Source organism: Lactuca virosa, chromosome 6, assembly GCF_052849685.1.
Source record: "Lactuca virosa cultivar CGN04683 chromosome 6, Lactuca_virosa_CGN04683_v6, whole genome shotgun sequence".
Taxonomy (NCBI): Eukaryota; Viridiplantae; Streptophyta; class Magnoliopsida; order Asterales; family Asteraceae; genus Lactuca; species Lactuca virosa.
In genome coordinates this window covers 85,455,028-85,468,787 of record NC_136431.1, presented here as the reverse complement: position 1 = coordinate 85,468,787, position 13,760 = coordinate 85,455,028, and the positions used below count along the sequence as shown (strand labels likewise).

The following is a 13,760-nucleotide window of genomic DNA, read 5'->3' as shown; positions in this document are numbered from 1 at the left end:
ACATATCACATAATATCAAATAACTTGTATGGTATTTTGGGGTCTACTTACTGGCTCCGGCTGATCGTACACCATGCATGCTCCTTTACTTATTTTGAAAACCTTTTGAAAAATCATTTTGAAGACCCTTTCCTTGATTTGAGACTTGATTAGCACGAGTGTTCCTCCAATTCACTCAAACCAAGGCTCTGATACCAACTTGTAACACCCATAAAATTCAAGCCAATTTAAAACTTTTAAAACATTTCCAAAACCATTAACCATTACAAAACTTGTTTTCAAAATGTATCATATCAGAGTATCCCAAAAACAAAGTCATAAAAAGTGAGGAGCTGTACGATCACGCCTTCGCCTTGCCGCGATCCCCTGATGTACCTAAAACAATAAACTGAAACTGTAAGCCCGAAAGCTTAGTGAGTTCCCCCAAAATACCCATACCACCAAAAAACACATATAATCATATACAACATACTATGGGTCCAGTCAACCATCGGGTTGGAATACCCCAGGCCCCTAACCATCCGGTTGGAATGCCAACATACTATGGGTCCAATCATCCTCGGGACAGAATACCCCAGGCCCACAACTAACAGGTTGGAATGCCCACATACTACGAGTCCAATCATCCTCGGGATGGACTCATGGCCTACAACCTACAGGTTGGAATGCCCAGGTCTATTGGCCTCCGCACAAAGCAGATAAACCTCAACCGCTAAACGAACATGTGCACATATAACAAATAATCACATAACAATCTATAGACAATACTTGATCTAACAGATCATACCACATAACACATGACACCATCCTATCTACCAGGATGTCAATCTAACAGATCGTACCACATATCATATAATATTATCCTACCCTCTAGGATACCGGTCTAACGGGTCATACCACATACCATATAATATTATCCTACCCTCTAGGATACCGATCTAACAGATCATACTAGCATAACATAACCAGATAACAATCCAAAGGACCGTCCTTGGTGCCTTAGACCCTTAAGTATAGTGAGGATAACTTACCTCGCAAGTAGCTCGGAAGGTAGTATCAAACTCCTCCAGATGTAGCTCCAACTCCAACACCTATATTCACCAATGTCCTTTGCTATCAATATTCAATTTACCAAAATACCCTCAGAAGTCAACTGGTCAACCCTTGGTCAAATTCAAAGTCAGCTGTCATGGTCAATAGTCCATGTTGCCCTCAACTCGTTGAGTACCCTTATCTACTCGCCGAGTTCCTTACATAACTTGCAAACTCGCCGAGTCACTCGTCTGACACGCCGAGCCTAAGGCAGTCTTCATCGGACTCGCCGAGTCGTTCATACGACCCGCCGAGTCCCTTCATTCCTTCATCCATACAAATGCTTTTTAAGCCCTGCTAAGGCTCCATACTACAGATCCAAGCTCCTAGGGCATGTTTATCACGTAAAGTTGCAAACTTTACGTGCATGCAAGGTGATAATGACTTAAATCAAGCTAAAGAAGCGGTTCTAGGAAAAAGAGCTTCACCAACATGCTAAAGACTGAGACTTTATGATGATAAGAGCCAAGATGAGCCTAGATCTGAAGTTGCAACTTCAGATATTGGTTCATCACTCGAAATGTAACACCAAATGCCCAAAATGGTCCAAAAACTCAAATATAAAAGGGATCTAGCTAGAAGAAGCTCAAGGTGATGACTTGATACCTTCAAATGATGATAAACTGAGGTAGAATTCAGATCCCCAATTGTTCCTGCTCAAAGCTTCTTGAGCTTCAACCCTTTCCTCACCAAGATCCACCTTTCAAGCTTAAACACACAAGTATGGAGAGAAAATGGAGATTTAGGGTTTCTGGACTCACAGGGGCTGTAAGGGAAGGCTAAGGGGGCAAATGATCCTTTAAATAGGGTGCAAACCCCGGGGATTAGGGTTTCACTCTCCAGCTCCAACTCGTTGAGTCACTCTTCCGACTCGGCGAGTTGGTCACTTAAATACGTTGCCCAATCCCGCTCCTACTCGACGAGTCAGGGCACCCACTCGTCGAGTAGACCTTGAAACTTTAAATTTAAAGTCATACTATCAGTACCTGAGAATCGGGGCGTTACACAACCGTTGTCTGAGAGTCTCGAAAGCTACCTGCTGCTCAGGACCCTAGCGGAAGGTCACCGACTTCTTGGTCAGTCGGGTCAAAGGAACAGTGATCTTGGAGAAGTCCTGAATAAATCTCCGGTAATAACCCGCTAGACCAAGGAAACTCCGAATCTCAGTTGGAGACCTCGGAATCTCCCACTGCATCACAACCTCTATCTTGGTCGGGTCACCCAGAATACCCTTCTGGTTGACAAGGTGCCCAAGAAACTGCACCTCTCGCAACCAGAACTCGCACTTGGAGATATTTGCAAAAAGTCTCTCCCTCCTCAGTGTCTCTAGCACCTCCCTCAAGTGCTCCTCATGTTGCTCCTGAGTCTTCGAATAGACCAAAATATCATCAATGAAAACGATCACAGACCGATCTAGCATCGATCTGCACACCTGGTTCATGAGATCCATGAATGTGGCTGGAGCATTGGTGAGCCCAAACGACATCACCATAAACTCATAGTGACCATAGCGAGTCCTAAAAGTTGTCTTCTGTACATCCCCATCCCTGACTCGCATCTGGTGATAACCCGATCGCCGATCAATCTTGAAGAACCAATATGCACCCTGTAGCTGGTCAAACAAATCATCGATCCCCGGGAGGGGATAACGGTTCTTCACTGTTACCTTATTCAGCTCCTGGTAGTCTATACACATGTGATGTGACCAGTCCTTTTTCTTTACAAACAGGACCGGGGTCCCCATGGAGAACTGCTCGGCCTGATAAATCCCTTTTCTAGTAGCTCCTGCAGCTGCGTAGACAACTCCTGCATCTTGGGAGGAGCCAACCGATATGGTGCCTTGGTTATCGGAGCCGCACCAGGGACTAGGTCAATCCTGAACTCAACCTGTCTCTCCGGAGGTATCCCAGGTAAATCCTCCGGGAATACGTCCGAGTACTCTCGTACTACCGGTGCGTCATCGACGATCGCCTTACCCTTATCCCGGGTATCCATGACATAGGTGACATAACCCGCGCAACCTTGCTGAAGATAGCGCCTCGCTCTCGCTGCTAAGCATAGAGTCAATCCACCATGCGGCCTCTCGCCCTGAATCACTAACCCTCCCCCACTAGGAGTCTGAATCCTCACTAGCTGCTTCTCGCAGTCAATCACTTCCCCATTGGGGCTCAACCAATCCATACCCACTATAACCTTATTCCCTCGTAGGGGAATCGAGACTAGATCCACAAAAAACTGCTCATCAAATAACTGTAGTGTACATCCTCGGTGAACTCTCGCAACCCTGACAGTCCTATCGTGTGCTATCTCCACATCAAGCGGGATATCTAGCTCTCCAGGAGCCCTGTGAATCACTTGCTGATCGCGAGCGACATAAAAGATTGGGTGACACCCAAATCAAACAGTACCAAGGCTGATATACCGTTCACTAAGAATGATCCTATAACAAACACATAAACATAAGCAATAATCAATACACATAAAGAGATAAGGAGAAGATACATACCTGTCACGACATCAGGAGCTGCACGTGCCTCCTCTGCTGTCAACTGGAGGGCTCTGCTCTTCGCCACTGGCACCTCTGTCCATCCCTGAAGGTCGTCTGTAATCCTTAATGTAGCAGGGGCGGGTGCCGCCACCTTCCCTGCTACTGCTAAACTCGGACACTAGGACCTCATGTGACCCCTATGATTGCACTGAAAGCAAATCAGATCAGATGATGTGGCGGTGGTGGTAGCTGTACAATCTCTGCTGACATGTCCAGTTTGACCGCACTTGAAGCAGCCCGAACTACTCACCCTACACGTCCCCTCGTGCTCCCTGCCACACTTGCCGCAACGGCCTCGACCCTGCTGGCCCTTCCCCCGGGAATCTACGTTGGGCTTTTTTCCTGAGCCCTCCATGCCAGAAACCGTCTCTGGCTTCCTCTTCTGCTCCATCTCTAAATCAATCTCTCTCTCACGAGCCCTAGCAATCATATCCTTCAGCGTCTTGCAGCTGGATCGGCTCATAAACTGGTGGATATCACTCCGCAACATCTCATGATATCGGGCCTTCTTCGTATCCTCGTCCGCCACGTATTGCGGAACGAAAAGGGCCCTCTCCCTAAACTTGGCGGTGATCTCTGCTACTGTCTCAATCGTCTGCTCGAGATCCTGGAACTCCCTAGCTAGTTGTTGCACCTCAATCACAGGTGCAAACTCGGCCCTGAACCTGGCCGAAAAATCACTCCAGGTCATCGCATCTAAAACTGCATCATCCCCAATAGCTCGTCTGACCTCCTCCCACCAGTCACATGCCCTGTCCTTCAGAAGGCAGGATGCAAGTCAGACCTTATCCCCCTCGGGACATCTGCTGGAGTGGAATGCGTTGGCAACATCCGCCAACCATATGGTACTCTCAATGGGGTCCCAAGCCCCATGATAGTCGGGAGCTCCACAAGACCTGAACTCCCTGAATGTCAGTGTGAGCTCCCCTAGCATTGTCTCCATCTCGGTGCGGAATGCACCCAACCTCTCATCAAGTATATCCAAAATGCCCTCCTTGACCGGTCCAAAGATCACAGGAGTCTGGTCTAGAATGTTGTGTGTGATCTCAAACGAGATGAACTCTCTCGTCTGCTCATCAAGCTGCCCGACTCCAGAGCCCGAGCCTGATCCCTCACCAGTACCTGAAGTGCCAACTGGCCTAGTGCGTAGTGTCACCATACTGAAAATACACCATAACAAACATCAGTATACTCATCATAACTCGTGGGATGTCATATACTACAAGTTTCCTGTGTTCATCTCAGCCTTCCTTGATTCGAGTACGGATCCTCTGCTTTCAGTAGTACGGGCCCATACTACCTTCCACATCTATCTGTACTTTCCTCAAGAACTGCCTTGACTCCACCAAGTCCATTCTACTACTACTTCTGTTCTCACGATAATCTCATCCTAGGCTTGCCCTAGGGTAATCACCAACCCACTCTCCGCTATCAGCTGCATAAGAAGTCCCTGCTATCTCCCCCTAACCAGCTCGCGAATACCATTACATATCGCTAAGACTAGATAATTCTTTGAATGAGAGATCCTACCTTACAACGGTTGGACTCAAACAAGAGCTGCGAAATAGAGCTAGACCTAACCTTCTGAAATTATTTAATCCTTGCAATATGTAACTTAACATATTCGTTTACTAGTTAGTAAAAGATAACTAAGACTCCTAAAAGCACAAAGCATGCAGCATTCGAGCATCGAGTAAACATAATCAAGCATATCCTAATCAGGCCATCATATCACTGACTAATCTGTACTAGCTTGCAGTTCATAAAGCTGATAAACATATAACAGGCATATAAGGCATCCTTCCTAGATCCTTAGTCCTAATCTAGCATGAACTTCTCATAAATATATCATAACATAAACTTGTATGGGTAATTTGGGAGTACTTACTTGAGCTCGGCCGATTGCATGCACCACACCCTTTTCTCTTTTCAAAGTTCTTTTCTCTTTTAAAAATGCTTTTCAAAATTCTTTTTATAAAAATGATTTTCTTTAGAAAGTTTTCATACCAAGTCCTCAGTTTGAGTCCAGACACACCCGAGAGTGTGCCCGAATCCCTCAAATCAAGGCTCTGATACCAACTTGAAACATCCCAAAAATAAGGTCCAAAAATTTTGTTTTAAATTATTTAAGGAAAACCATAATTCATCAACATCATAATAAAATCACAAGTCATGTATCCCCAAAAACACCATATCACTCTACTGTCTAGGAGATTCGGGCCCCGCCCACACTCTGCTGTCTAGGATATTCGGGCCCCGCCCACACTCCGCTGTCTAGGAGATTCGAGCCCCGCCCACACTACGCTACTACATGCATACAAGTATCACACAGACAACAAGTATATCTATTCCTATCAAGCAGTCACATATCTATACTCAAATAATACTACGAGATTCTGGCCCCGCCCAAACTCGGCTACTATGAGGTTCGGGCCCTGCCCACACTCAGCTACTAACATATCACATATACGAGCCTGCCTTGGTGCCGTAGACCCGTTCCTACTGAAGGAAACTCACCTCACAAGGCTGACTGCTGGAATCTCGAGTGAGGAATCTCCGACTGCTGCTCCAACGACTCCCCGACTATTATTATCACAATAACACATAGTCAAAACCTAATAATCCTCCTTAGGGTAAAATGACCATTTTACTCCTGGTCAAAGTCAACGTTTTGGTCAAAGTCAAAGTCAACCATCCGAGTTGACTCAACTCGTCGACTCATCCCCCTGACTCGTCGAGTCCTATAAATCCAGAAATCCAAAAATCATGATCCAACTCGTCGAGTCCCTTAGCAGACTCGCCGAATCCTACCTTGCACAAAATCGAGACAAAATGTCATCAGCTCGTCGATTCCCTCTCTGGACTCGCCGAGTTCCTTAGTCTGTTTGGGTGAACTTAAAGGATTAAGCTCATACTCTTCAGATCAAAACTCCATACTCTACCTACATAGTGGAAATGCCTTTTTAAGGGTAAAGTTTCCAACTTTACCCGTTATTAATCCTTCTAAATGGGTTTAACTAAAAACCTAGATCTTTAGGACATAGATCTTTGTCCAAAAGCCTTATCACTCCAAACCAAAGCATGAAAACTCAGATCTAGGTCCTAGACACCAAAAGAACACGTAAAGCCTCAGACTTTCCATCCATGCATGGCCTTTTGGGGCACAAAAGGCCATAACAACACCTTAGAGCTTGCATGGGGGCTTCAATGGAATAAAGTTTGCACCTTTATGACTTAAAAACCCTTAATGATCCCAGATCTGAAAGGATCCTTGCTTCGGACGTCCAAATCCCAAGGGTCAAGCTTCTTGAACCAAAACCCTCAAAAAGTGGAAATAAGGAGATCTAATGAACAAATGATCAAGTTAGAGACTTGATTACCAGAAAGCGAAGGGGATGAGATGTTGCTTCTGGATCTACAATCTTCTCTTGGAGTCCTCAATCTTCTTCTTCTTCTACAAGCTTCAAATCACACAAGAACACTAAAAAATGGCTCACACACTCACACAATGCTCTAGGGTTTCGTGGATTAGGGTTTGGGACTTGGAGGCTGGAAATGAGGCCAAAAGGTGGGGATTAAGATGCTTAAATCGGGTGCATAACCCCGAAATTAGGGTTTCACTCTGGCAGACCTACTCGCCAAGTCGAGGGCTCTCGACTCGTTGAGTAGATAGCTTAAAACCCGCGTCCAAAACTCGTTTCTACTCGACGAGTCTGGGGCTCCCAACTCGTCGAGTAGCTCTATTAAAATGAATAATTTATAAATAAATGTGTACCAGAAACCAGGCGTTACAATTTCATTAAAGATCATCTGGAGAAGAAAACAGTGAAGCTGCCTTTTGTAAAATCCTCAGATCAACTGGAAGACATGCTAACAAAGGCAGTGTGTGGAAGAGTTTTTCAGAGCTCACTAAACAAGTTGGGAATGATAGACATCCATTCCCCATCTTGAGGGGTAGTGTTAACCAGAGCTCTTAACTATGGCATGGATTGAGAGTGATACTTTCCTATCCATCTTATTTATTATATTTATATTACATGTAAATAGAGGATTGATTCCTTTTTTAGCTCCCTTCTATTATATATATATATATATATATATATATATATATATATATATATATATATATATATATATATATATATATATATATATATATACACGGTTCCTTAGAGGAATAAAGTAACATCTTCCCAATAATTTTATTTTCTACACTCTTTATAGGTACAATTGAAGTTTGAATCTCGAAATAGTAAAGATGTAACTATGGTCCTCGGTTACGTGACTTTTACATTATGGTGACTTTTTTTTCTTGAGGATTTATATGTTTTACCTTTAACATATGATAAATGGATTGAATATTTATACAGTTTTTGGACATGCTTGCACCAAGTATTTGATATGTTTAGAAATATTTAGGTCGATCGTATGTCCTTTTTTTATTCACAATTTTCGTGCATTTTATAAATTATTTTAAAGATTTGATGTTGTTTGATAGTTTCTGACCGAGTAAGGTCTGACTGAGTCAGAGCCTGACTGGGTCCAAAGCTCTGACTGAAACTGCGTCTGACTGAAACCATGTCGTTTGATTATGGCTCTAACTGATTATATTGAATGTTGTAAATGACTATGTTGCCCTTCTCTTATATTTTCCAATTATATTTTCCAAAAATTGGTTGTTTTGTGTCATCGTGTAATTTCAATGGGCAACATCCAAATTTCTTTGGTCATTTTTCATCAACTTCTTTTGATTTCTCTATTTTACAAACTATGGACTGATGACTGTTTCCCTCACACCAAACGAACTAGCAGCCATATTTGCAGCTTCATTCTACCCACTCTTCAATTTCTTTTGGGGTTTTAGATCCCTAGGCCTGTAAAGTCATTTTCCATATTTGTTGGCATCTATATCTTCTGTTTAAGGATATGTGTATCTTCCAAACTGTTTCAAGCTTCTACCACAACACCAAAATTACTGTTCATATATAATTTCATGAAGATTTCAAGAATTATTGTTCAGGGAAATAAGATGATTGATCGATTAATTACTTGGGCTTTAAGCTTATTGGGAATCGTCTCAAATACAAGTAGAAGGAAGCAACATATGTATTAGAAATCAATTTCAACACATTGAACAATCGCTTTCAAAGAATTGAAGAATCGATTTCAAGCATATGAAAAAATCGATTTCAAAGAATCAATTTTATAGAGAGACGGAAATTGCAAACCTGTTTATTTTTGTTTATTTTTTACAGGTCTCAGTCAGCCGTTCATTACCCATTTACTGACCGAGTAAGAGCTCAAACATTGGTATCAAACAGCTAGACTAGGGTCCCGTTTGATAGTTTCTGTCTGGGAAAGTGCTGTCCGGTAAAGTGTTGTCTGAGAAAGTTTTCTGACTGGGAAAGAAACCATGCTGTTTGATTGTACATCTGATTGACTGTGCTGAATGATGAAAAAAAGTAATAATTCAATAAAAAATAAATTTTAAAAAAGTTATTTAAAAAAAATTAATAATCCAATAAAGAAAGAAAGAGGCGGGGTTTGGTATATAATTGTCTTTCCAGCCCATTCAGCCATAAAGATATGATTTTGGGGCTTTCTGCGAAAGACATATCTTACCGGGAAAGACCCCTTCTTTTGTGCAAATCAAACAGTCTTTCCGGTCCATTCAGCCAGAAAGATCTGTTTGGACCTGGAAAGATGCGTATCAAACGGGGCCTAGGACCGAGTCAGATAAAACCTCTGACCGGACCCGGACCCGGACCCGGACCCGGACCAGCTGCAGCAACCTCTCTTTGTGTCGTAGTGAAAGAAGCCATTCCAAACATGCCATGTAGGAAAACTGTCTTGGATTTTCTTCAATCTATTTATAACCATAGGACGTAAATAAGGGACATGCTAATTCTTTTCAGCCAACAGACTGCTGTGTAGACATGTCAATGAGCAAAATCACGTTAATAAACTGGTTATTTCATTAATTGGTTCATTTTTGAAAGAAATGAGTAGTTTTAATGATTCTTATGATCATAAAATTTAACTTATTTGATTATGGTTGTTTACATATCTTGCTGGTGCGGCTGCTGGTCTGGAAGGCAAAGAAGAAGTAGATTCAAGGTTGATATTTGTTGGCAATGTAAGCAGCAAAATCATCTTTTATCCAATTTCTTATTTTGACATTTATCCTTGAAGCTTAGGTGGCAGTTCAGACATTCGTAATAACATCAGACTTTCATTACTTCATTTAGCCCTTTCTCTATTTTTTGTTATAGTTTTAGAATTTTGTTATGCCGTTATGATATCAGGCTTTATTGTAGGCTATGTTTATCATTTTAACACAATTATCTCTTTGTTTCCAGGTATAATTTGTTACAACTATTATAGCAAAGAGAAATTAGAATTTTAATAGCAAGTTTCAAACAACCTGTTCAATTTCAACATTCAAAGGTATGCTTTATTATAACACATTTTTACTTTTTTTCAATTAGAACATTGTATATTCACTTTCTTTTCTTATTAAGAATTGCATTTTGAAACTTTTCCAACTTACAACATTGTACTTTCGAAAGTCTTTTTATATGATATTGTACCAAATCTACCATTAAAGTTTTGCGTTTATTCTATAGCTTACCATATTAAGTTTTGTCAATCAAGTTAAAAGAAAAAACAGCCACCTACTAAATTTAATTGTAATTTGACTTTTTTTGTCCAGTAGCGCCTTCGCCTTCTGTCTCCCTAGAAGCCAAATATTTTGTCAAAAGATTAATTAACAAAGACCATAGAAAACGAAATGACTACTTCCCACACTTCGAGTAAGATATATTTTGATAAATTTGATGTAATTTTTTTAAAATTAATCATCTCAAGCATTAAATGGTAATATGTGTTCAGATGCATTGGATTTGTAGCTCATCCATGACAATCATATTTAAATTCGACCAAATTGTGTAGTATTTTTTGTTTAATTTTTGATGATATTTTTGCAGGCTCTCTCAAAAGCTTTACCTAAGGATGAGCTGAGATACCTAAGTGCTCACTATGATCTGTTGGAACCAAAAGATATATGTCTTTTCTTGGACAATGTTTAAATAGTTACTTCCTTCTAAACCCATAACTCTAAAATGAGTCAAAATCGATTTAGGAAAAAAAATGAACTAAATTTGACCCTAAATGTGCAAGCTCTTGTGAGACATTCAACTGTTGCCATGAAAGAATCACGACTCTTTGATATCTTAGATAAGGTAAAACAACAGCAACCCGTTGTTTCATGTTTTTACTACAAACAGGTTGGAGCATAATCAACCTGGGTCTCAACTAACTGAAGAGGTCGATAAATCATCATCTGCTGAAAAATAGCATCTACTTAGCATAGCATCACACGACAGATGTTTTTAGAAAAACATTATACCTCAAAACATGAAACTTAAAGAGAACAGAAAAATTCAGACTTCGGTTTTCTTCTTTAGGAATGGATATGAATCAATTATTGTTATTAGTTTTAATTTGTTCTATATTTTGATGATTTGTTCATGAGTAATGTATGTCGGTTCATTATTTGCAGAGCTTATTGTAGTGGTAGAGGCTTTTGCAGGAATAGGTAGATGTGGTTTTGGTAATATGCTAAAATTATTTTGGCTTCCTATCTATTAAACATGCAAACTTACATGCTTCTTTGCAAACAGTCGATCGCCAAAACAATCCGTATCCAACCCCTGCAAAGCGGGGATCTTCACTAGTTAATATGAAATGTTCACTAATACATGATTATTAACCGGAAAAACTAGGGTTGATCCCAAAATCTTTAATAGTGTCTTACGTAGAAGAATAAGATTATTTTAACATTTAGAAAAAACTGTTTTCCCAATGTTAATTAGTTTTTGTCAAACTCTTATCTTTTAAAATTTATCTTTTATTTTTTCATTTCAACTAGGGAAGGATCGCCGCGTTGGTTGGAAGGTATTCCAGTGTAAAACATGTTGTTGATTAAGATTGTTAGTCAGTGTGACTATGTAGGATAGTTCGGTAAAAATGAGGATGTTTTATTTGCTTCTTCAAGGTCGGTGGTAGGCACCCAATTTATCAGCAATTTCCTTCTGCATGCAACAGAGTACTTCCCAACCATGGCAACTCTGACCTGTACATGTAAAAACTAATAAACATTAGCACAAAAACAATAGATGATTCCAGCCATACTTGGAAATGTATTTCTTGAAATTACTGGCTCATTCAGCATGTGACAATGAACAGTCTTTCCAAGATAATCTCTCTTACTCTCCTTATCAATCACATACTACACATTTTACTTTTAAATATTTTTCTAAAAAACAAATCAAAACAATACCATTTTTAACAACTTTAAAATGTCCAAAATTATTTTAATCATTTCAAATACAATCTTTGAAAAAAAAAAAAAAGTTCTGACATGATAGATTGAAAATGAAGTCCTTATGGAAACACTAAATTTAGATATTGAAAATATTCTACTTTGATAAAGATTGAAAAAAATATCACCAATACCAAATTTCTTTATCTTACTTGTATATTAAAATTGCACTTGAAAATTTAATATTATTTTGTATTTATTAATAATGAAGAATCACTTACTTGTTGAGCAATAACTTTGTGAAGGAAAATTAAGACATAAATGCAAAGAAGAAATTAGGCAACGTTTCATTGGATCGTAAAAGGTAAACAAAGTGAGCACTCTGTATTTTCAATTTTTATTTACTTTCTATAACAAATATATTAATGTATCAAAGCAATACTCACTTCAGCATCTCGGCAAAACTCATAGCCGCATCAATTCCAAGAATTGAATTTGCTAGCTATATCAGATAGGAAGCCCTCCATTCCATCTGAAATACCGATTTCTGAAAAAGACCAAAATAGCCTCCTTAATTACACATATATTATTTATAGAAAACACCTTCAAGTATCAGCAAACATGTCTTTTTCTTGCCATATCTTCAAGCTATACATGTCAATTACCACATCGACATGATTAAATTTGATTAGAATTTGTGTTTTTTCAATTTAATTTTGGTGGGAATATGAGAACTCCTCCTACAACAGGGTAGGATTCAAACAAATACAAACCATATTTTATTGAAGTGGCACAAAGACCACAAGCCTGAAGAAGAAGAAGACCAATACGAGTAGCAGTCACTCCTTTTCCAAGTCCACTAACAACGCCCCCATAACTGCCAGTTTATTGTGTCTTTACAATTCCAAATGAAAAGGTTCACGAAATTAAGATCAAAATCATATGTCAATCATTTAAACAACTGAAGAGGCATACCTATATTCCATGTACATGACCCTATCTTCCATTTATACGTAGACCTAAAAAAACAATGCACAAATATCAAGCAGTAACAAAAAATCGAGCAATATTTGAAAAGTTATCATTTTTTGGATTAGTAATGAACTGTAATCAGAACACACATAAATTACATCAAAACAAAAGATCGAAAATTAAAGTCATGTAAACTGATTCGAAAACTTGATATAAAGAACGACTCGTAGTCGAAATTTTACAGCAATGGCGTAGCCTGGCTGGGTTTAGAGAGTCAGTGTCTTTGATTGGTGGTCGGAAAGGAAACAGATAACGCCGACCTCTTCAAACCCCATCAAATTCTTTCAAACCTGCAAAAAAAAAAAACAAATCAAAACCGGAAATTTATACCAAATAGAAGTTCTATCGAAGACCTAAGAAACAAAGGCATCCAATGTGTACCATATGATGAAGAAATTCGGTGTAACTCCCTCATCTTCTACATGTAATTCCTTCGATAGCCATGGGGGTAGGGTTCCTCAGTCTTCACAACAAAAAACAAAAAAAGCATTGCAAGCCCGTTTCAAGATTCTATTTTTCAAAAAAATAAATTAAAAGAATGGAAAAATGACGAAAAAAGCACTATATTTTTCCAAAAGTTCGGTTTAACCACCAATTTTTAAAAAATTACGAAAAAACCACCAATTTTTGATAAAATGTTTCAGCGTGGCCACTGTTACCTATTAAAACCTATTTTAAGTACGAAAAAAAAGCTATATTTTATCAAAAGTTCGGTTTAACCACCCATAAAATTGGTGGTTAAACCAAACTTTTAGAAAAATATAG

General features: G+C 39.5%; 1 long non-coding RNA gene across 4 annotated transcripts; it reads right to left on the bottom strand.

The window, feature by feature from the left end:
• Positions 1 to 10,955: 10,955 nt before the first annotated feature.
• LOC145120692 (uncharacterized) lies at positions 10,956 to 13,487 on the bottom strand. 4 transcript variants are annotated; one of them, XR_013714309.1, is made up of 5 exons: positions 13,377 to 13,487; positions 13,178 to 13,285; positions 12,737 to 12,982; positions 12,410 to 12,510; positions 10,956 to 11,774 (listed from the first exon to the last, which is right to left on the bottom strand). It is a non-coding gene; the product is annotated as an uncharacterized LOC145120692 (long non-coding RNA). The 4 variants fall into 4 exon arrangements; XR_013714310.1 differs by having other exon boundaries at positions 12,410 to 12,857; positions 12,939 to 12,982; XR_013714311.1 differs by having other exon boundaries at positions 12,410 to 12,840; positions 12,939 to 12,982.
• Between the last annotated feature and the right edge of the window lie 273 nt (positions 13,488 to 13,760).